This window comes from Notamacropus eugenii, chromosome 2 (assembly GCF_028372415.1).
Source record: "Notamacropus eugenii isolate mMacEug1 chromosome 2, mMacEug1.pri_v2, whole genome shotgun sequence".
NCBI lineage: Eukaryota > Metazoa > Chordata > Mammalia > Diprotodontia > Macropodidae > Notamacropus > Notamacropus eugenii.
In genome coordinates, this window is record NC_092873.1 from 200,335,640 (window position 1) to 200,359,190 (window position 23,551).

The 23,551-nt window shown below is 39.6% G+C and overlaps 1 long non-coding RNA gene across 4 annotated transcripts in view; it reads right to left on the bottom strand.

Annotated features, from left to right (window-relative positions):
* LOC140526708 (uncharacterized) overlaps positions 1-16,249 on the bottom strand; it is a 46,637-nt gene extending 30,388 nt beyond the window's left edge. For 2 of the 4 annotated variants that reach the window (XR_011974481.1, XR_011974482.1), the window contains exons 1-3: positions 16,158-16,249; positions 3,087-3,170; positions 1,819-1,892 (exon numbers count right to left, since the gene is read on the bottom strand). This is a non-coding gene — a long non-coding RNA (uncharacterized lncRNA). Of the gene's footprint in view, positions 1-1,818; positions 1,893-3,086; positions 3,171-6,616; positions 6,742-16,157 lie in introns of those variants that run through there. The other 2 variants (XR_011974483.1, XR_011974480.1) reach the window with 2 other exon arrangements.
* Between the last annotated feature and the right edge of the window lie 7,302 nt (positions 16,250-23,551).

A 23,551-nucleotide genomic window follows, 5' to 3' on the forward strand; every position in this document is an offset into this window, starting at 1 on the left:
AGAGCACTGGATTTGGAGTCAGATAACCTGGATTCAAATCTTGCCCCTGGCACATAACTACCTCTGTGACTTTCATAACTAACTGTGTGACTTTAGACAGTCACCTAGCCTCTCTCCAAGACTGGCATGTGAATAGGAGAAAAGTAATTCAAGACTTTAGCTAATGTCTATGATTTTTTTTCTGAGTATTTATCCTCTCCTCTTTTAAACAACTTCAGAAGTGATCCCTCAATGTCTCAAAATTATGACCCTAGCACAGGCTTCTTCTGCATATACTTGTCCTAATCTAATTGATCTTTTAATTTTTTATGCTATTTCAATTTCCTATTGGAACATCTTAGAGACATTGATGTGCAGCAAGAGTCCAAAAGTGATAACTCTACTGACTTACATGGGGGGGGAAAAGTTTGTTAAAGAAATCTTGACAGATCCTTTCCATTTTTCATCTACTTTTGTCTCATTCCAGCTTTTTATCCTTAAGTACCCTCAGGATGACTTTGCTTAATTAGTTTTCTTGACAAGTTTTCCGTAAACTTGGTTTTTTTCCCCTTCTATTGCTTCTTGCATTTCATGAGATAATACTGTTAATAATCATCATCTACCTCTGTAAGATTTTACAAATGAGTTTATATTCCAAATTAGCATTACCATTGGTTGTTATATACCTCTGCTTGGCAAGGAGATCAAGTGTGTGATGACCAAGGCAGTTTTTAGGCTCTTTAGGTATCCCTGTTGCATCAATTTACTTACATTAATTATACTTCCTGACAAAGAATCTTCCTGGCAAAGAAAGGAGTTGGCCTAGTTGGTCATGAACATTAGTCAAGCCAAAGAACATAGAAACGTATACTCTGATAGAAGAGATCTAGAATAGAATACAAGTCAAAGAGGGAGCCCTGTGAATAATGAGGTTCTTCAGATGCTCCCTAGTGGCAACCAGCCTGGTAATACTGCATAGCCTCCTAGAAGAGATTTATAACTACTCAAAAGAGTTTGGCCTGACCATAAATACACCAAATGAATGAAGAATGTTTTTTGTCTGATTGTGACATCCAGTTAGATGGACAATCAATGAGCTTGTCTATCTGTGTGTATATTTGGGAAAAAAGGGACGAATGCTCAATAGATTAGGTTCAGAACTGAAAAGAAAGAGGAGTGAAGGTCGGATTGCCTTCAGGAAACTGCAAATTACCTTTCACGTCCCCAAGACTCTCCTGGAAACAAAGGCCCACCTTCTTAATATGAACATTCTGCTAAGTGTTGCTAAGTGGAAGCAAAAATTTAGAAAACCGTAGACCCTAAAGAACTGAATATGAATGTCATGCAAAAGGCAATTAAAAGGAACATACTGGGTGTAAGCAGGCTAGAACACACAACCCATGTGTAAGTAGGCTAGAATATAAAAGCCACAGAAGAATAACAAAGCTAAAGGGTGTCTTCAGAAAAATCTAGGCTAGGAAGAGGTATGTCAGTGAATGATAAGAGCAAGGAATGAGAGGTGGACAAGGAGAGTGCCACATTAGAATCCTGGAAATGTCAGAAGACACCAAAGAGGACCTCTACTCTGTTAGGTGAATCTTCAGTTCCAGCACTCAGGAGAAACATGGATAAGAGTTGGAAAAGAGAACCAGTCATGCTTGGGTTATACATATCATTGGAAGAAACATATAAATTGGGATCATATGCCCATTTGTACATTTGAGTAGACATTTTTAGAAAATGGTGAGACTTTATGTTGATATCTAGTCTTTCATTTATATTCCTTTTTTTTTTCACTCTAGCAGTACATTTCAATAAGTTGGATTGAGGTTGCCTTACCTTCATATACTGTCTTCATTTTTATTCTTCTAATTTGGTACTGATTCTGATCTCCATTCTAACAAGTCAAAGGCCTAATTAAAAATAGGAAATTGGATCATAAATGACTTCCACATTAGCAGTCAATCATTTCCTGTTAGAGTATAATCAATTTCATATTTTTGTGATGTTATTTGGTGCTTACTATAGCTGGCACCTACCAGTACTCTTCTTGAATAAAGTATTCAACTCTTTCTGAATCATGTGCTCCTTCCTTCTGGGTCCCCAGAGGGTGAAACTGATAGTTCCCCCACAGCTATGTACTAAGTCAGTGAGAGAAAAAGAAAATGGGTCTAGGGTCTCTATTCTGTTTCATTTGCCCTTCTCAGTTCCAGGTGCCAGTGATGATTCCCACTGGACTCATGGGGAGTTTGATCCATGGTAATCTTGGGCCCAATATCCCAGGTGAGATGCTACTGTCAGCCAGCCTGGCAGGAAAGTCAGGATGACTGGAATTCAAGCCCAGGGGAGGGTTTTGGACTTACAACTGGGACTATGCTATACAGGAACTGAGATAGGACGTGAACCTAATCTCCTGGCCTTCCTTAGAGACTGGACTGGTATGGGGAGGGGAGAGAATATGACTCTTATGTGTTGAGGACTTTTTGCATATTTGTGATTATACCTTTGAAGTAAATATTCCTGTGTAAAAACTTAGCTCTTCGCAGCAATGCAAGGTCCTAAAACATTCCCAAATGACTCGAGGCAAAATGCCATCCACATCCAGAGAAAGAACTATGGAACTGGAATGCAGAATGAAGCAGACTATTTTATTTTGTGTTGTTTTGTTTTGCTTTGTTTTTTCTCATGGTCTCCCTCACTCATCTTAATTCCTCTATGCAACATGACTAGTGTGAAAATGTGCTTAATAAGAATGTATGTATAGAAACCATATAAGATTGCATGCTGTCTTGGGGAGGTAGGGTCAAGAGAGGGGGAGAAAATCTAAGACTCATGGAAGTGACTGCAGAAAACTGAAAACAAATAAATTAATAATAAAATTGTACAATAAAATAAATTTTAAAGTATTCATAATACAAAAGTGTGAGATTTTTGTCTAATCTAGAAACCTTTGATGGCCTTCATTTCTTATTCCTGAACCAGGTTTTCTAAAGTATTTTTACCATCCTCTTCTCCATGTCCACCTTTACACTGAAACTACTGAATTTTAAAGTATATGTTGATTTAATTTAGAGGGTCTTAATGAGTTCTGGATATGACTTGCCTACCTCTTCTGCAACAACAGATGTTGGGTCCGTAAGTGGTAGTTATCTTCAAGCTGATTTTTTTTAGCAAATGATTCATCACGAGTACTGCAATAAGAAATGACAAAGTATTTCAATGAATAATTTTTCTCCTTCCTTTGGGACATACTATGAAACTAACTCTGCCACATTCTTTATTTGACTCTCCAAGGAGAAAACCTGTGAGTCATCTTTCCATTTAGCTATAACTTGCTTTTGTCTTCTGATTTCATTTAAAGTGAGAATGTCAAAACTGATATGATTTATCCACTAGTATATCAGTTCATTGATCACTGGAAAATATTCAGAGAATATCTGTAATGAATTTTAGAAGGTACAGTATCCTCATTAAGGGCTAAACAGTAGTTATAAGGCACCATAAATCAAATCATTGTCTGGAATCCTGGACTTTGAATTAGTATTAGACAGAAAAAGTCAAAAGAATAGACTTATTCTTAGGCTGGATGAGTTTTGTTAGTTGCCTTCAGTAAGATATGGTAGCTCATACATAATCCCAGGAGCATCTTCTAGAGGACCTAATAACCTACAGGAAAACCCTTTTCAACTTGGACTCTAGGCTGTATGTTCTCATTCACAATGGCAAACACCTTTCATCTACCTCTCATCTCTCAGTGATTTTACATTGAAAGAGATAATCTAAAAATGACTGGATTCTTAGCACCTTCTATCTATCCCCTTTTCTACAATTGTGCCACTTCAATACAGAAGCGAAAGGCAACTACACAAGATTAAGAGTCACTGTGCATTTTTGGTTTGTTTCATGGGTGGCCATGGCCAACAAATTTATAACCAAAGTGCCTTTTTACTGGTGATAACCTTAACTAGGCTAGCCTTTGGAGAGCAGTCTGTTGCCAGGACTCTATCTGAAGTCATTCTGGCAGGATAGCATGAACCAGTACTTGTACTGTACTTGAATTACTACTTTAGTAGCCTCTATGAACATCCTGAACATGTGAGAGCCAACAACAGCTACCTCAGGTTTGAGGTTCTGGCTAGGGCTGTGGTTCCGGACAATAATCTAATTTAGGGGTAGAAAATTCCTTATAACTACCTGGAGCAATGTAACTATATCATGTTAAACCCCTGGAGCAACATACCTAAATCACGGCTAGGGTAATTAAGTCTAATTCACTCCCAATATCTTCTTTGACTGGTATAAAAATGAAGTTAGGCAAGAAGAAAAACTAAAAAAGAAGACCCTGTCATACTACTCCACCCTTCTCATCCACATATTTGTCATTATTATGAATTAAAAAACTTGACTTTTGTGCTGAGTCATATTCAAAAATAAGTCTTGTCTCCCTATATCCCCTACATAGTGGGCATATTCATAGGTGGCACAGTGGATAGAGTGCTGGGCCGGGAGTCAGGAAGACCTGAGTTCAGATTTAGCTTCAGACATTTTCTAGTTGTGAGACCCTGGGTAAATCACTTAATTTCTGTTTGCCTCAGTTATCTCAACTATAAAATGGGAATAATAACAGCACCTCACTTGCAGAGTTGTGAGGATAAAATGAGGTATTCATCACATAGTGCCTAACATATAACAGGTTTAAATAATAATAAGGAAAGTTTATCCTCTTCCCTTTATTTGCCTTTCTTTTACACATCTATTACATTTTATTTTTCATTATAATTATTTGTGACATATCCTCCTTCTAAACTTTAAGCTAATCTTTGTGTCTCCACCAGCACCTATTAGAGTCTCTTTCCTGAGCTCTAGGCCTGTGTCATTTTGAACTCAATGACCAAGAAGTGTCTCAAACTCAACATGTCTAGAAAAGAACTCATTATTCTACCCCCAAAACCGTTCTCTCTTCTGAAATTCCCTATTACTGTTGAAGATACTACCAGCCTCCCAGAAATCCATATTTAAAACCTTGGGGTCATGCTCAACTCCTCAATTTATCTCACCCAACATATCAAATCCATTAATAAATACTTTTTCTACCTTTATAATATCTCTCCATTCACTCAGCCACCACACTCGTTTAGGCTTTCATCACCTCTTACCTAGACTATTCTAATAGCTTTCTAATGAACTAGTCTCTCTGCTTCCATTCCAATTCAACCTACATTCAGCTACCAAAGTGATTTTTTGATCCTACCATTTCTCTACTCAATAAAGTCTAGAACTTGTATGTTACTTCTAGTATCAAATATAAAGTCTTCTGTGTAGTATTTAAAGTTCCTTACTACCTTTCCATTTGCCTGAAACTTTACTGCCCTCTGGATTGTCTGTCATACAGTATTACTGAGTTGTTTACCATTCCTTGCACATCACACTCCATTTTCCATCTTTGTGCATTGTAGTGACTGAATGCTCTCCCTCCTCATTTCTGTCTCCCTGTTTCCTTTCTTGAAGACTCAGCTGAAGTCACATCTTCTTCAGGAGACGTCTTTCCCATTCTTCCTTGCTGCTAATGTCTTCCTAGCTAATTTTACCTTTCATCTACTATGTGTGTATCTTACACATAACTAGTTATTTATGTGTTGCCTTACCTCCCCTCCACAACAGAATGTAAGCTCCTTGTGGTCAAGGAGTGTTTTCATTTTTCTCTGTATCCTCAATACTTAGCACAGGTCCTGGAATATAAAACATTTAACAAATGGTAGTTGATTATCAGGTTGCTTTCCACACTCCAGGGGTGGGGAACCTGTAGCCTCAAAGCCACATGTGGCCTTGTACGTCCTCAGGTGCAGCCCTTTGGTGGAATTCACATTTCACAGAACAAATCAGGGATTTCTGTGAAGTTTGGATTCACACTTGAGGACCTAGACAGCCACATGTGGCCTTGAGGCCACAGGTTTCCCACCCCAAGGGTTGAGGTGATGAAAACCTGCATCAGGGTGGTGGCAATATCAGAGGAGAAAATGAGGTGTCTGTGAGAGATGTTACCTAGGCAGAAATGGCAAGACAGAGATACTAAGGACATCTGACTCCAAGTCCTGTTGCTATCACTCAAAACAGAAAGCTCTAGTCCTCTTATCCCTGCATGTACACATTTTCCTCCCTTCTGGACACTATAGCAACCTCAGAAACTTGTTATTTATATGTGGAATATAATCAAGTCATCAATACGTATTTTTTTGTTTGGGGGAAGCGAAAATGAGAGACAGAGACACACAAAGACAAAAACGGTGAGGGAGAGTGAGAGAGAGAGAAAGAGAGAGAGAGAGAGAGAGAGAGAGAGAGAGAGAGAGAGAGAGAGATCTAAGATGCAGTTACAGATCACCCCTACTGTCTACACTCTTAGTCACTGTCTCCACACACTAACAGAAGCTAGTAATCTCAACATTCACCCACAGAGATTTTGTCATCCCAACATGCTCTGTGCCAACCTCCCAGACACTCTCTCATCTCACTCTTAGACACACACAGACTGATTCCTGTCTGTCCACACTGAGGCTTCCAAGTTCTAGGCAGCCCATTTATACATACCAAACTGACTCAGTCATGCTAAAGTTCTTTCTCTCGCTCTCATTCATAATACCTTTCTCACTGATTCAAACTGTGTCAAACTGTGACACAACACAGTTTTCAGCCAATATTCCTTCCTTCAACATATCCACAGGCTAGTATCTACCACCATACCTTTAAGGAGGCTTCCTAAAAGGCACAGGAACAAAATGATGTTTGAAAGCAGCTGTGTGCCTCTGCTGCCCAGCTGTCTGCCCCTTAGTCATCATTCTCAAACTTTACCCAGACTCTGGGTCCCAGAGGGTTGCATCTGATAACCATGAGATATCCCTATGATCCTTTTATTCAGTGCTTATTTTTCTGAATATTTCTATAATTAACAAAATGATGTACTAGTTTCTCTTCTCTTAAGTCAAAAAACTTTTCAAACTCTCAGGAGCACTCTCTTTTTGGCTGCCAGGAAGTTTCAAACCAACTCTAGCCACAATGAGATGCAAGCAATGGAAACTCTTCCATGTCTACAAATATTTTTCTTGGCTTATTCTCATTTAAATCCTATAGAACCCATCCCGGCAAATGAAAGATCAAGCACAAAACCTCCTATGAAAGGAATAAAGTGACTTTTTTGAGGGACTAGAAAGGGGGGGATGTCTACCACCAACCAGAATACTTATTCTTCAGTCATATCCACAAAATAAAAATCAAAACAACCCCACTGCCTATTTGGTCTTCAGAATTCAAAGGAAGAAAAAAGTGCAACAGTTCAAATAAAGGCTTTCTGACAAACAGCTCCTACTTTTCATCAGAGGGGACATCATTGAGAAGACAAATAGATTCCACGCATTGCTTTGTTCTGTCTCAGACACAGCCTGTTATATGTTTATTAGTCCATGTGGTCTGATAGAGAATGCATAACAGAAAGAAAGAATCCAATAAGACGTATGAGGAGATATGGTAAAGTAGATAGAGCTGACCTCCAAGGCAGCAGGAGCTGAGTGCAAGTCCCATGGCTGAAACATCTTGTTTTTGTAACCCGGGGCAAATCACAGTCTCTCAGTGCTCTCGGCAACTCTAAGACTGAAAAGAAAAGGAAGACCTGCACTGGTAGAGGAAGTGGTTGCACCTAGGAGTTCCCTATGTTAATGAAATTCCAAGTCTAGTTACTATCCCTCTACTTATATTGTGGGTTACTCAATTTTAAATAAGAGTTTCTGGGCTAAAAAATTGCCAGGAAGCAAACAGAGCAATTTTTTTTTCAACTAACAAGGGAATTGACATCCTAGCTGCAGGTGATCACATGCCAGTTATGTACAGTCCACTAATTCTCCCTACAAAGCCAGCCAAAGCCTACAGTTTGTCCCTGAAATCTGAATAAAATTAATAACAACTTCAGTAGGAGTACACATAAGATACTGCCTCCCTTTGGGAGCCAAATGCTGTTATCTGGAACACTTGCTCTCAAAACTGAGGAGCAGTACTGAAGCCAGAAACAGAAACATTTCTCTTAATGGATTTTGACCAGGGTCACTGGATTAAAAAGCAGTGTTTAATCCGCCTCTTCTCCTACTGCGTGGATTTGCCTTTCCCTAATGCTCTGTTTATAGAAGCACAGTGCGTTGCTTGGAAAATGATTATGAAGTTATAAAGATAGCTCTGTGACTTCACCTTAGTCAGGAGGAAGAAAGATAAAGGCCACTGAATTAGAAAATCCCTTTTTAATGCACATTCTCTCTTAGGAATGTGTTGTAATGGCAACCATAAGAAAAACTTGTCCCGCTGAAAATATTACAGGGTAATTAGCTTGAGGTGCTGAAGGGGATTCATCTCTTTTGTCCAAGATACCATGTTCTGAGATTATCCCAGGGTTTACAATAAAGAAATCCATTTTTTGGTCAGGTGTTCTAGGGGTTGAAGCAGATGTGACTTGTAGGAAATCATGGGTTTGAGTAATGGAAGGGAAATTTAGGATAAATTTTATTGAGATCAGATGACCTTTGGTCTTTTGTCACCATTGAGGGAACAGAAATAGGTGGGGATCCTAACTATGAAAGTAAGGGGAGGTTCATTCAATACCTAAACCATACATGGAACCCATTCCCTTTCCCTACAATTCATGCTATAGACAATTGCCACATAAGGAAGCAGTGCCTTATAATCCTCCACCACCTCCACTACAAAGACTCCAGTAGATGGAGGAAAGAGGGAATATCATTCCTAGCCACTGGCAGAATTGCCAGCCTTGACTCTGGCCTCAACCATGCACTTCAATGGAATTATAATATAGATCAAGAGTTCTTAATCTTCAGTTTGTGAACCCCTAACCAGTGCATGGATAGATTTCAGGGGGTTCAAAATCTTGAATGGGAAAAAAAATGACATTTTTTGTTTTCACTAACCACTAACTAAAATTTAGCATTTCTTTCAATTATGAATGTAGACAACAAACCACAGTATTAGCAGTACCTGTCACTTTTTCACTAATAGAGATCATAAGTATTTTCATATCACATAACAATTGTTACAGATATCTTGAAATACCACTTACTCTCAATACCATGTCACAATTTCTATAGTTATTAGATCTTCCACTGGATCAAACATGATCACGATGTTCTTATCTAGAGACCATATTTCAGTATAATTAGTTTTCTTTGTAATCCTATGCATTTTTGAAAATGGGGTCATAAGTTTTACCAAACATGCTCCATGGGACTAGAGGGAGGTTTCTGACTCCATTACCACTGATTTCAAAGAAATCTGATTCTGCCAAAGAGGAAAATAAGAGAGAAGTGGTTTTCTTTGATATACATTTCTCATCTTAGGGCCTCACTCACCATACAACTTTCCAGGTTGTCATTATCATTGACCCTCTTGATCTCTATTTTGATCAACTGAATATTCTGTCCACCAATAATTGTCCATCACATGGCTTGCAAACTCATCTGCCAGTCTTTGCAATGTCTTCTCACAGTCAAATCCCCATACAGCTTAGTCTAACTATACAGACTCTATCCTTCTCTGACTTCCCCTTCCATTTGGCCTCCAGAACCCCCACTGCATCATCAACAAAATCCTTTTTTGTCCAAAGTTTCTTCTTCTCACACTCACTGTATCGTCTGGTGCCCATGGAACCCTGGCTTTCCCCTGATGACACCTCACCCTGATAACACCCTCTCCAGTGCTGATTATTTTTCCCCTCATTCTCCTTGATATACTCTTTGGTCCCCAGTGCCACTTCTAGACTCTCTCTTTACTATCATCACTTAACAATCTCTCTTCCCTTGGGGTTCACTCTATCCAACTATAGCACCTTGTCCAGACCCTTGCTGCTACCCTCAACTGTTAACATTACGTTCTCTCCTTGCCTTTGGAGTTCAGCTTATGCTAGTGTAGTTGCTACTACAAAGCCCTATCCTATATGAATCATATGAGTCAAAGTGAAGATGATACTCATTGAAAGGGTGAAGGTACTTTGTGATCAACAGAAATCCAAGCCTTTTTTATACGGTAGAACTGCTGAAGTCTGGGTCTTTTACTAAGCACTATGTGCAAGTGGAAGTGGACAATCAACCAAAAAATATTAGTATGTTCTCTATGCCATATGGACAGGGAGGGCATGGTGTACAAAGACAAGACTAAACACTAAATTTTCAGTGTTTCATAATTCAGCAAATGCTACAATAGACTGTTTCAGTTCATCATCTTAAGGTGTTTACTATCTAATGGGGGAGACAAGACACACATATATAAAGTACACCAAATAGACATATACTAGATATGATGTAAATTTGGAGAAAAGACTAGCAGCTAGAGGCATCATGAAAGGATGATTGCAGAAAATAACATTTGATCTAGATCTCAAGGGAAACTGGGGATTCTAAAAGATCAGAGTGAAGAGGGAGTGAATTCCAGGCATTGGGGCAGTCAATGCAAGGGCACAAAGATGCAAGATAGAATGTCATGTGTTAGGAACAATGAGAAGTCCAGTTTGGCTAGACCACAGTGGATGTGGTAGAGTGAGGTACAATAAGGCTGGAGAAATGGGTTGACATCAAGTTGTGAAAATCTTTAAATACCAAACAGAGGAATTTCTATTTGATCCTTAAGATACTAGGTCAACACTGGAGTCTGTGGAGGAGGGTGGTGACATGGTCAAGCCCAAGCTTAAATAAATCACTTTGGCCACTCTGTGGAGGATTGCTTGGAGTAGAGTTGAGATGAGGTAGTGACAATAGGAAGCTATTGTAAAAATAAGGAGATAGGTGGTGAGGGTATGAATTGTGGAAGTGGCTGTATGAGCAAAAATAAAACTGATGCTAGGACAGACATGACAAGATTTGCCAACTGATTAGATATCCAAGGTTTAATGAGGAATCAAAGATGATTCCTTGGATGATTCCAAGGATGAGTCCAAGAATGATCAAGGTTTGCAAAACATAGTGACTAGAAGGATGATAGTACCTTCAACAGTAATGGAGAAGTTCAGAAAGGTTCATTTGGAGGGAAAGATAACAAATTCTGTTTTGGACATGTTGAAATTGAGGTGCCTGTGGAACATTTAATTTAAAGTATCTTTTGAGTAGCTGGAAAGTGACAAGGGCGAGATCATAAATATGGAGTTCATCTGCTTAGAGATAATTGAATCCATGGGAACTAATGAGATCATCAAATAAAAGAACATAGAAAGAAAGGGAAGAATGCCCAGGACAGAAACTTGAGACACAGAGGTACAGTGGAGCCACCTCTAACTGCCTCCTAAGAGACAATTGTTAAATTTTTAGTGTTTCAGAATTCAACAAATGCTACAAATCAGGGCTTGATTTATAGTTTTGTTAAGTGTTTAAACTTAAGAAAGTAATGGAGAAAATGCCAATAATAAAGGTTAAATTTAAGAGGTTTTCATGCATGCATTTTTTTTTGGAGTGCTGGTTGGTAAATATTTGCTAGCACACCTCTGGGTATGCCCAGTTAGTGGGTATGAAATGGGTATATGAGTGGAAATAGTCATAGAATCAAGAGAGAGAAGAGTGTCATGACAGACCAAAGAGCAGAGAGTATCTTGAAATCATATATCAATCATATCAAATGAGGAAGAAAGTTTAAGAAGGATGAAGCTTAGATTTGGCTATTAACATATCACTGATAACTTTGAAGAGAAAAATCTTAATGGAATGATGAAGACAGATGGAAAGAGTAGAAGGCTTATTAATCCATTGCTCCACCCACTATAGACAGCTGTTCTTTGATACTCACTATACCATGACCAAGTCCTGCTATGAACCTCTTCAAGGCGTAGAGATAAAATCTATGCTACTACATCATGAGCAATTCCTACTAAGCTGGAAAGGCTTCAGGTTTGTGTTGGGAGATGGGAGGAGTCTGTTATTGAAGAATCACTCTAAGAATTTTCTGAGAGACTAATCTCTCAGCAAACAGATAATGAATGGGGATTTATTTTTGGCCATGAGTACTCATGCATACAATCTATTGTGCCATGAGAGGGGTATGATCTCCATGGGAAGTGGGAGAGTCCAAACCAATAGAATCACAGAGCTTAAATGAAGGGCTTCAAGAAGACAACCTCTCAGGTACCTTCCAACTCTAACTCGAGAATCCTAAGATAAGATGACTCTTTTTTAAAAGCTGTGGCCTCTAGTTGCTACTATAGGGACCAGATGTTTTTGTCCTCCAATTTCCATCTTTCTCAACCAAAAATGGGCAGTCAAAATACTTCACAGACCTCTCAGTCCCCTGGGCTGGCTGAGGCAAAGTTTTCTCCCTAATTCCTCTCCTTTTACTCCTCTTCCCCTCATTTTTCTTTCTATACAATGGAGAGAGATTAGCTTGGCCCACCAGGTTCTGTCTCTCCTAGAGAGATACCCAGAGTGACTATAAGCAAAAGAAATTTAAAAAGTTGGCCAGAATATGCCACCAAGTAGTCTCCTTGACCACTAAACCATTAGAGGCTATTAAAAACCTGCTTAAAACTGACCTACTTTTCACTATCACTTATAGTCAGACTCACATAAACAATGGAGAACAAACTCTTTGGCTAAAAAATTACACAATTGCACAGTGAATAATCTGTGACTATTGAAAGCTCTAGGGGAAAAAATTCCATCTCTGCAGACAGAAGGGAAGGAAAAGGAAGAAAGTGGAGATGACTTTAACTACTTCCCTTCATAGTCAATTTGGGATCTATCCATTTCTGCTCATGGCTTGTCGTTCTGACTGCCACATTTCTCTGTAACTTGGGACCCATTTGCCAGCAGTTGACATCAGGTCTTCCTCAAATAGTCTCTGCTCTCTCTCTCTGCCTATCTCTCCTATACTCTCAGTTGCTCCTCTAATATAATCTTTATTTCTAGAAACATTCCACAGAGCTCTTGACCAAAGTCTGAGATGAGGTGGGTGGGTTAGTGTAACAAAAAGTGCAAGAACTGGAGACTGAGAACTTGGGTTCAAATTCGTCTACATTTATCTAAAAAGGGAAAAGGTCAGAGGAGACAATCTTAATAATAATAGCAGGCATTTATATAGCACCTGAAGGATTACAAGGTGCTTTACAAATATCTCATTTTACCCTCACGACAACCTTAAAAGGTCCATGCTATTATTACAATCCCTCTTTTACAAATGAAGAAACTGAGGCAAACAGAGGCTGTGATTTGCTCAGGGTCACAGAACTAGTAAATGTCTAAGGCTGGATTTAAACTCAGGTTTCCATGACTTCAGACCCAGTGCTCTAATCATTGTACCACCTAGCTACCTGCTTAAGAATCATTCTAGCTCTAAATCTATGATCTTGTGATTTTGTAAGGTCCCTTCCAACTCTATATCTATAAGCTTATTATCCTAAAAGTTGTAAAAGCTCATATTTGGGTCTCTCAGAACAAACTGCCACAGGATGAGATTATGTCCTGGTCTTGGTTTTGTCCTTTTCTAATCCACTATGTCTCTGTCACTGAGGTCATGTTGTAACTGAATATCCATCTATTAGTACTAACAGCTGTTAATATAGAATGGAAGGCAGGATAACTCCCTAGCCAAACTCCTACGCCTCCACAGGATAGTGATTTATGATTTGCTTCTTCTCTATCAAAGACATGGGCATTTCATATCATGTCTCAGTAGGGATTTCTCATCACTACTTAGCCTTTGTCTGTTGACTTTGCTACCCTTTCTTATAAGAGAAAGGGTTTTTAAACACCTACAGGAAAAAAAAAACTGTAGGGGAAAATATAAAATTCTTGTGTTACCCATCAAAGTAATAATTTTTTAGCTACAATTCATATTTATGTTTATTTTTTAAGGCAAACTAAAAGGAAAACAATAATTGGCTCAAAATAAGTCAACCATCCCGAACTGTTTTAGCACAGATTAATCACTAAGCGTAGGGGGTATGCAAAGTAGACAGCTGTTTTGGACATAATAAATAGAGGTCAAAAAGGCATGGTTTTTTACACTACTGGTTATAAATACACACTTTTAATGAGAGAAAACTCTGCTTTTCCTGGCATACAGATATTAATTTTGTGATAAGTCAAAACCCCTAAGTTACACTGGAGGCTCACTGCTGGACAGTAGCCTGGAGACATGATGTCCAAATACCAGGTTGGGGGTGGGGAATATAATTTTCAAACAGCCTAAGTCACAAATATGCCTTATCCCAACATAGTTTATGGATATGCCTATGTTAGCCATCTTCTGTGTAGCAGCTCTCAGGATAACTAGTCCCCTGGGAAAGAGGATCATCTCCTGGGAGCAGCTAGCATGAGGATTCAGGTCCTATTTGTTGAAGGTCAATCCAAGGAGTAAGCTATGTGAGTTTATGAGGTGCTTATTTTCATCTAAGTATCTCAAACCCCACTCTTCATTATTCTTTACAACATCTGAGTCATAATTATTAATAGCTTTGATCAAGTGCTATAGTTTAAGAACGCCTGTCGGGGATGCATAAAATTGAAATATCACCAATAAAAGTATCAGTAAGTAACTGAGTAAGTAATGTCATCAAGTCATGTTGCCTGGCAGTGGTCTCTTTTCTGGTTGGTCTTTTCATTACCCATTGCCTTATTCTGACTGCCATGACTCAATACACACAATTCAAGGTGCTACTAACGTATGAATTTCTGAGTGTAAGAATAAGGCTAAGTAATGGATGATAGGCCCTCCTACATTTAGCCCTTATTATTAATTAAAATGAAGTTTTATCCTTTCTTTCTCTTCCTCTTAGGGTCTCTCAGTCCATCTAACGCCTTGTTAGCACAGGTGGCCATATAAAGAAGGCTAAGTCTAAGAACCATGCCACCCACAAGCAATCACAAAAATGGCACAGAAATGACTACAAGAAACCTAGGTCACAGAGATATGCCTCTGAAAGGGCTTGACCCAAAGTCTCTGAGAAATATGCACTTTGTCAAGAAACACAAGCAGGGGCTGGAGAAGATGAAGGTCAAAGACACCAATGCAATCAAGGCCAGAGCAAAGGTCATCAAGTCCCTGAGCACCAACAGTACCAAGGTCAAATTCCTCAGGCCCAAGATCCCCAATGCACCAGCTTCAAGATGGCCACCAAGCATCCAATGCCCAGCCTCCAGGATCACAAAGCCTGACTTTAAGGTTGTCAGAACCACTGACCCCAAGATTGCCAAGGGCACCAAATCTGATCCCAAGACCATCAAGTCTGATTCTAAGGTCACAAAACCCAATGATTCCAAGACTGCTAAGCCTACTCACCCTAAGGGCAATCAAACCCAAAGATACCGGACCTAGGGCTCCTAGTCCCAAGCCTTTAAAAACAGATGTTTCAGGAGAGAAGGACTTATTTAAATCCTAAACCACTATTTTTTTTTCTCAGCCAGAGGATGATTATCTGCTATTTTGTTCAAATAAAGGAAATGGTGAGTTATAAGGAAAAGAAAAAAGTGAAGCTGCCACCCTGTCATTCAGATAGTGACAGAACCCAAACTAGAACTTCAATCTCAGTATTGCTCCCTCCTTTATTTAGTACCTCATCTACCTTTCAATGCAATGCTTCCTTATTCAAAATCAATCACCCCATTGCCTTAGACAAGTTCTATTCTCTAACAGAGAAAATAACAATACTTAGAATTTATGACATGTTTGAGAATTTTCCAGTCTTATATACCCATTCCTCAGAGCTCAAGGTGTCAATTAACTAATCTAATAAACGAATCTTCATGATTCCACTAATGGGAGACACCTAGAAAGCCATTCCTAAGTAACATATTTTCACTGTGACCCTCTGAATTGACCTCCTCCCAATTTTCTAATCCACGATGGAATTTAATAGTGGGAATTTCAATCCACAGCAGATTTTTAGGGGAGATTTATATGACTGGGGTAGGGGAAGGAGAGAAAAGGAATGAGATAGTGAGTGAAATAAGATATTTACCATAGATGATCTCTAGGTCTCTTTTCAATTTTAAAATCTTACCACATCCCCCCATATCACCAGTTCTGTATCTGTTTTAACTCTCTCTCTGAGCAATGAAAGTTATTATTGAATCATAATCTCCAGAGGCTACATTATTAAAAGCACAATTGTTAATAAAGTGGAGAGGGCTAAATATCCTAGCAAACAACCTTACCAGAGGGAATTCACTTCTTCACTGAATGTATGGTGAGGGTGGAAGCGAGAAGAGGGAGAAGCAGTTAGAGGCCAAAGTTTCCAAAGTACATTAATCAAGGACTTCAACCACCTGGAGTTTTAAGCTCATTATTGTATGCAAATTTCTTGATTTTTCTTTCTAGCTTGATTACATTAGTAAAATATTATTTCTAGGTTCCTCCTCTATTCCCTCTTCTCCAAGCTAGCATCTAGGCAATGTATTATTAATTTGACTTTGGTGAGAGAATGATTTCTTTACTCCTTTCAGGCGTTTGTGGTTTCTTACGCTGTCTTACATTTGTCTTCCTCTCAGCAAGAAATGAAGGAAGTTTTGAGGTGCTGATTGACTTCAACTAGGAATTGATGTTTTACTTTAAAATAAAAAAAGTAGGTATGGTTAGAAAAAAAAAACATTAAGTATTGTAAGTGAATTCTTACAGATAGCCAGGTCTGGTCTCTTCGTGTTTTTTAAAACCAGATTAATTTTATTTCCCTTTACTTTCTTTTGAGGCATATTGCAGAAGGGTAACTCGAGAGCCAGCCTCTAAAGTCAAGAAGAACTGAGATTTGGTACCACCTCTGGCACATGCCAACAGTGTGACCCTAATCAAGTCCCTTAACTTCTCGGTGCTCTGAGCAATCAAGACTATAAATTGCAAAACAGTTGCTAATCTACCAATATTGAGAAATAGTTTCTTCAAAGAGAATTCCCTACATCAGTGAAAAAACAAGTCTGAACCAAGTTCCTTTCATTTAATTTTGGTAGCAGGAAAAGGAGTAAGGAAATGTATCCTCAGGTGAACATTGTAAAAATGATTGGGAGGACAAATTGTTTGTATAATAGAGAGAGGGTGTTTTCCTTTTCTTCTCTCCTTCCTCTTACTGCAGAAATTCTAGAAAAACATTTAAGTTCTCCCACCTGTCATGAGATGTAGTAAGAACCAGACCCAAAGAATTTTAATAATCTATCCCAGAAGGATTTCTAGGGCTTGAAAGATAATTGTAGAGAAACTGGGACTTTTTTCTTCAAGCTTCTAGTGGGGAGTGCTCTCTCAGGAAGATACACATCACCTGAGTGCATAAGGGAAAAATTCAGTCCTTGTAGTCACCACATCCTAGCCTGCTATTCATGACAGACACCCATACGAAGCTAAAAGGGGTAGGATGTGGTCCTGACTACTGGGAGGCCAAAAGTCAACATGAACTATGATGAAAAGACAGGGCTTTAAACTTCTTCCACCTTCCACTACAATTGTCTCCAGCCCTGATCTCTGACCTCCTTTGAGAAGAACAACGGCTCCATTCAATGATGAACATTCTCACACCTGGTCATATCTTACACATCCCAGTGATTCTGAACCCTTGGAGGTCATCATCCAAACCCTATTGCCCATCCCCCACCTCTTGATTCTAATCCCCACCTTTCCACCTTAAAGTTCCAACCTTCCTGTGCCCTCTGGAATGCCCATTTCATAGGCAACAAACTTCCCTTAATCTTAATCCTATTCTTCTCCCACTCCTTGCATCTACCAGCTATTATTGAGTGTGTATAGGAGAGTTCAGAAAGCATCTCTGGTGTAGGGCTTACTGAGCCCTCTTCAGAGCTATTCATCCAGCTTTGGTGTCCTGTCACCCAGCTCTCAGCTGTGGTTCCAAGAAGCTCTAGCATGCACAGTGGTACTGGTAAACTGTCTTGGCAGACAAGCTAAACTATGCTGAGGGTAACCAATGGGCCTCAAATCCATTGGTGAGTTAGCAAGATGTCTATTCCAAGCATGTGAAGACTTACTCCAGCGAAATGGGCAGGTGAGAAAAATTTATTCCAAGGCCATGAAGACAGCCGAAACAGGTGCTGTGATGTACTTAGAGTTTAGTCATACATCAAAGACATCAAGGTCATCCCCTGTATCCCAGGCCATTGCCAGTTGTCCTAACTTCTGTCTTGCCACTGAACTTTGATTACTGGGAGAGTGAGGCTAATGGTTTTGTGCAACTCTGACTCAGTTAAATCCATTTCATGCAGGAGTTAAGACATCAGCCTGTGACATCAGTGGTCCTCTTCTAAAATGAAGGACAAACAATAGCTATTACTGAAATCTGGCTCTCCACACCTCCCCCTTTCCAATGACACAGCCTCCCTGGCCAATCTTTTCATTATTGACTTGAGACATTAGCCAAAGGAGTTGGAATATTCTTTGCTACCTGTTGCCAAGGTTCTCTTCCTACCTTCATTACCCATTAACTTCTTCTTTGAGGTTCAGTTTATTCATCTCTGCGACCCAATCAAAATCCTGATGGCTTAACCTCTTCCAACCTGGCTTCTAACTTCATGATTCCACCTAAACTGCTCTCTCCAAAGTTACCAATGCTCTCTTAATTGCCTAATCCGATGGCCTTTTTTCAATCCTCATTCTTCTCAACCTCTCTGTAGCTTTTGACACTGTTGGTCACTCCCTCCTCCTTGATATCCTCTACTCTGTCTAGGTTTTCAGGACACCACTCTTCTGATTTATTCCTAACAATCTGACTGTTCCTTCTCTGTCTCCTTGGATATATCCTCTTCCAGATTACACCCTCTAACTGCAGGTGTCCCTCAGGGTTCAGTCCTGGACCTTCTCTTCTCCTTCTAGACTACTTTACTTGGTGATCTTCTCAGCCCCCATGGATTTAATTACCACCTCTATGCTGATGGTAACCTCTGTGCTAACCTCCAATCTCGTATCTCCAACAGCCTTTCAGATATCTCAAACTGGATGTCCACTAGACATCTTAAACTCAATATGCACGGAACTCACTTTTCCTTCTAAACCCTCCCCAGTTCCTACTTTCCCTATTGCTATACAGGGCAACAGTTATCTTCCCAGTCACATAATCTACTTGTCACCCTCAGGTTCTCACTATCTCACATCCATTTGTATCCAATCTATTGCCAAGGTCTGTTGATTTCACCTTTGCAACATTTCTTGAATACACCCCCATCTTGCCTCTGACTCTGCCACCACTGTGGTGAAGACCTACATTATGTCATACCTCAACTATTGAAATAGTCTGCTGGTGGGTCTTCCTGACTCAAGCCTCTCCCCACCCTACCCTTCATTCAGTGACCAAAGAAGTACTGGTCCTACCATGTTATCCCTCTATGCAATAAACTTCAATGATTCTCTATTGCCTCCAGGACCAAACACAAAATTCTCTATTAGACATTCAAAGCCCTTTATAACCCAACCCTCCCCACACTTTTCCAGCCTCCTTGCACCATATTCCCCACCACATACTCTTTCATCCAGTAACACTGGCCTCTTGGCTATTCCACAAACAAGATACTTTACATCTCAGCTCTGGACATTTTCTCCAACTGTCCCCCATGCCTAGAATACTCTCCCACCTCAACTCTACCTAGTGACTTCCCTGCCTTCCTTCTAGTCCCAGCTAAAATCCCATCATCTACTGGAAATCTTTCTCAAACCCTCTTAATTCTAGCACCTTCCCTCTGGAGATTATTTCCTCTTTATCCTATATATAGCTTGTTTGTACATATTTGTTTGCATGTTGTCTCTCCCATTAGATTGTTATTTGAGGGCAAGGACTGTCTTTTGCCTCTTTTTGTATCACCAGCACTTAGCACAGTGTCTTTTACACAGTAAGTACTTACAGATTAAGTAGAGGCACCTTGTATGAATATATATATACTATAATATTGAAAGAACTATCTCTGCTTTCAGTATAGGAAACTCTGATATACACCTGAAGTGCTACCATGTGGTACACAATAGAGAAAGCAGTTCCATAGTAAAAAGGGATAGCAGTGCAGTAGCTAAGGGCTGTGGAAACTGCAGGAGATGCAATCCTAAGGAGATTTTCAGGGAAGATTGGCCACAGAACTATAGGAGACCACATTCTAGGAGCAGAGGGGAGTCACAGGTTCTATCTTCAGGTACAGCACTGCCTCTGGGCTGCTCCCCCAACTCAGCATTCACAGATTTACAATTTGGGTTCTCAATGGGGTGAGAATTCTCAAAAGCTAACAGGGTATCAGGGGAGTCACAATCTTCATTGTCATCGTCATCATTTTCATCATTGTCACTGTAGCTGAGACCGGGTCTCCCTCTAAACTAATGTCAACTAGCATGCAAGTTTTGAACTGTTCTGTTTCTAATCTTGGTCATTTCACCTTTCCTGGCGGTAACACATTTGACCCACCTGTGACAGTCTAGCTTGTCCCCTCCCCCTTCCTGCTGGCCTTTGGAACCATTGGAACCATATGGGACCTTTAGGACTACTGAGTCTACTTCATCTTGCTAATTTAGTTCACTAGATACAGATGATGGACCAAGCGAGGCATGCAAAGTCTTACTTTTCTAGGACAAGTTTTTAGAATACCTGATGAAGCTGTTGGTCTATGAATATGAAATTACTTCCACTTTCAACCCTAAAAAGAAGTGGACCAAAAAAATCTGCAAGCAGTTCTCTTATCCCTTGTACAGTCTGTTTCTTGGGATTCTCCTGTCCTGGAAGAAAGGACATTTTAATTAATTTTATTTTTAATGTTATCAATATCAATTCCTCTTATAGTTGCATCATAATCATTTTTGAGTAAACATCCTGCCTCTGCCTCACTCCTATGAATTAAATTTTCTATTGCAATAAAGAAAAACAGGCAAAAACAAGTGATACAATAAAAAGATGTGCAACATTTTGCCCTTGGAGACCCCTGCCCCTCTGCCAAGAGAAGTATATTTCATTATCAGACATTTAATACCACTACTGACTTTTCAGTTACTCAGAATTGGGCTCCTACTAAGGATCTTTTCATTTATAACACTGTAGGTGTAAGGTTATATGTGTCCCATGTGTATCCAAATGACTTATCAAAATGTGGATCAAGAGAAGTATTGACAGATATCTCTGAAATCTTGCCCACTCCTCTCCAAGGAAGACTGCAGTTTCTGCCTTGAGCGAAGCAGAAGGGTTATAGGGCTGGGTACTATTTCCTCCAGGCTCTTTGAAGGGCACTAGACTTCCCCCTTCCCAACTAAATCTACAGGCAAATAGTTTGAAAACAAAAACTTCTTTTTGTTGCTAGCCAGCTTGTGCTCACTTATTTGTTACCTTCCCACTAAATTCTAGTTACATAAAAGACTAACAAATAGTGAAGCTTAAATCCATTTAGCCATTTAGCAAACAGAAATTGGAGAAATTACACAGATTAGAAAATCCCAGGAAATATACAGGAATGAACTTCTTAGATGGGAACATGGTGAGACCCAGATCTCACCCAGGTGAAATGCCCCCAAATCTCTAAAGAGGCAAGCTAGAAATCAGGAAATAGCTTCCCTTACAGATCTGCAGCTTCCTGAAGTCCTTTCATACATCTTGGGGTATCCAAATATGTCTCCCAGAAGCTTTTATTCCAACTCAACCCCTTACAAAGTCATGTAACATGCATCAGGACTCTCCAGCAATCTAGTCACACTCCATGGACAGCATGGAGCAAAATGCCCCAAGGTTGACTGAAAACCAAATTACATACTTATTATATATACTGTCCTTTTGGTTCACCTATTTCACTCATACAAATCTTCTCACATTTCTCTGAAATCCTAAAATTTATCATTTCTTGCCATCAATGGGACCATAGATTTAGAGCTAAAGGGAACCTTAAAGTTCTTCTAGTCTAGCCCCTCTTTTTACAGGTAAGGAAATGAGACCCAGAGAGGGTAATAGATATGCTCAAGGTTGCAAAGTGACAGAGCTAATATTTGAACCCAGGTTCTTTGATTCCATTTCCAGTCCTCTTTCCACTATAATACACTGCCTCAATCTTTCATACTACATATTTCATACTACAATTTGTTCAACCCTTCTCCAATCATATATATCAGGGTTGAATTGGTCAGTAAGGGCCACCCCATGGAACACATCAACAATTGCCATTCATGGTTCTGATCACCCACGTGGGAGCTTTGGGTCCTGCCTCTGGACATGTTTGACTCACAGCTAAGAGCTTTAATATGACAAAAAGTCATTTTATTGGGTACAGAGCCAGAAGAGCTTATGAACTCAGTGAATGTATAAAAGGGTACCAATGCCTCCTCAGCCCCTCTCTTCCCTTCTGACTACTAATCACATCAGTGCTATTTCAAGATGCCCATTTAGCTATAAGCATATGACATTTAAAGCACATGTACTTCCTGGGCAAGCCAGAGTCTAGGTTTGGGCTATTTCTTTTGTGTTTGCTCTTTCTTGATCTTGGGTAAATGAGTACCCATCCCAAGATAGATGGATATATCTAGGTTTGAGGTGACCTTGAAGAGTGTGAGAGATCTGGAGGGTTTGGGTCCTTTCAGATCATAGATGAATAGAAGCAGGGGAAGAGCTCCTAGCAAATATGCTAGCAATTTTGTAGACAATTTTCATTGTTTAGTCGTGACTGACTCTTCATGACCCGACTTGGGGTTTTCTTGGCAGATACTGGAATGGCTGGCCATTTCCTTCTCCAGCTCATTTTACAAATGAGGAAACTGAAGCAAACAGGATTAGGTGGTTTCCAAGATCACTCAACTAGTAAGGGTCTGAGACCAGATTTGGACTCAGGAAGATGAATCTTCCTGGCTCCAGGGGGGACAATCTACATCACAGACTTAACACTGAAATGGATCTTAGAATCTTTAGTTCCAGAGTCCCTTAGAAAAGGACCATCTGGTCAAACTCCCTCAATCAATGGGTACTATCAAAGTATTGTTATTGATATTTGGGGTCTCTTTTTTACCTCCTCAGGCTATATTCTAAATAGTGTGTTTACTCAGAGTATGAATAAAATATTCAAATATTCATAAGGACTATTTGTGCCCAACCTGTGGTACAGCATTCCGAGCTCGTATTGGTCTGATCAGCCACAGTCAGACACATTGAAATTTCACTTTACAATGGTGATGTCATTTTGATCCTTTTTGAAAATGAAGGACAACAACCACGAATAAACTGTTTTTCCAGAATGGGAGGAAATAAAAAATGTTAAAAGTCATATGATGGTTGTTGTAATTATTGCTGTTTTATGTTATCTCTTTTAAGAGAATTTGCATTTTAAAACAGGACAATAAAGAGATGATAATGCTTAGCCTTAACACTAAAGAAGGGGCAGCTAGGTGGCAGCCAGTGGATAGAGCACTGGGCCTGGAGTCAGGACAACTGAGTTCAAATGTGACCTCAGACAGTTACTAGCTGTGTGACTCTGAACAAGTCACTTAACCCTGTAACACCAGATTTCTTCATCTGTAAAATGAGCTGGAGAAGACAATGGCAAACCACTCCAATCTTTGCCAAGAAAACCCCCAAATAGGGTCACGAAGAGTCAGTCACAACTGAACAACAAAG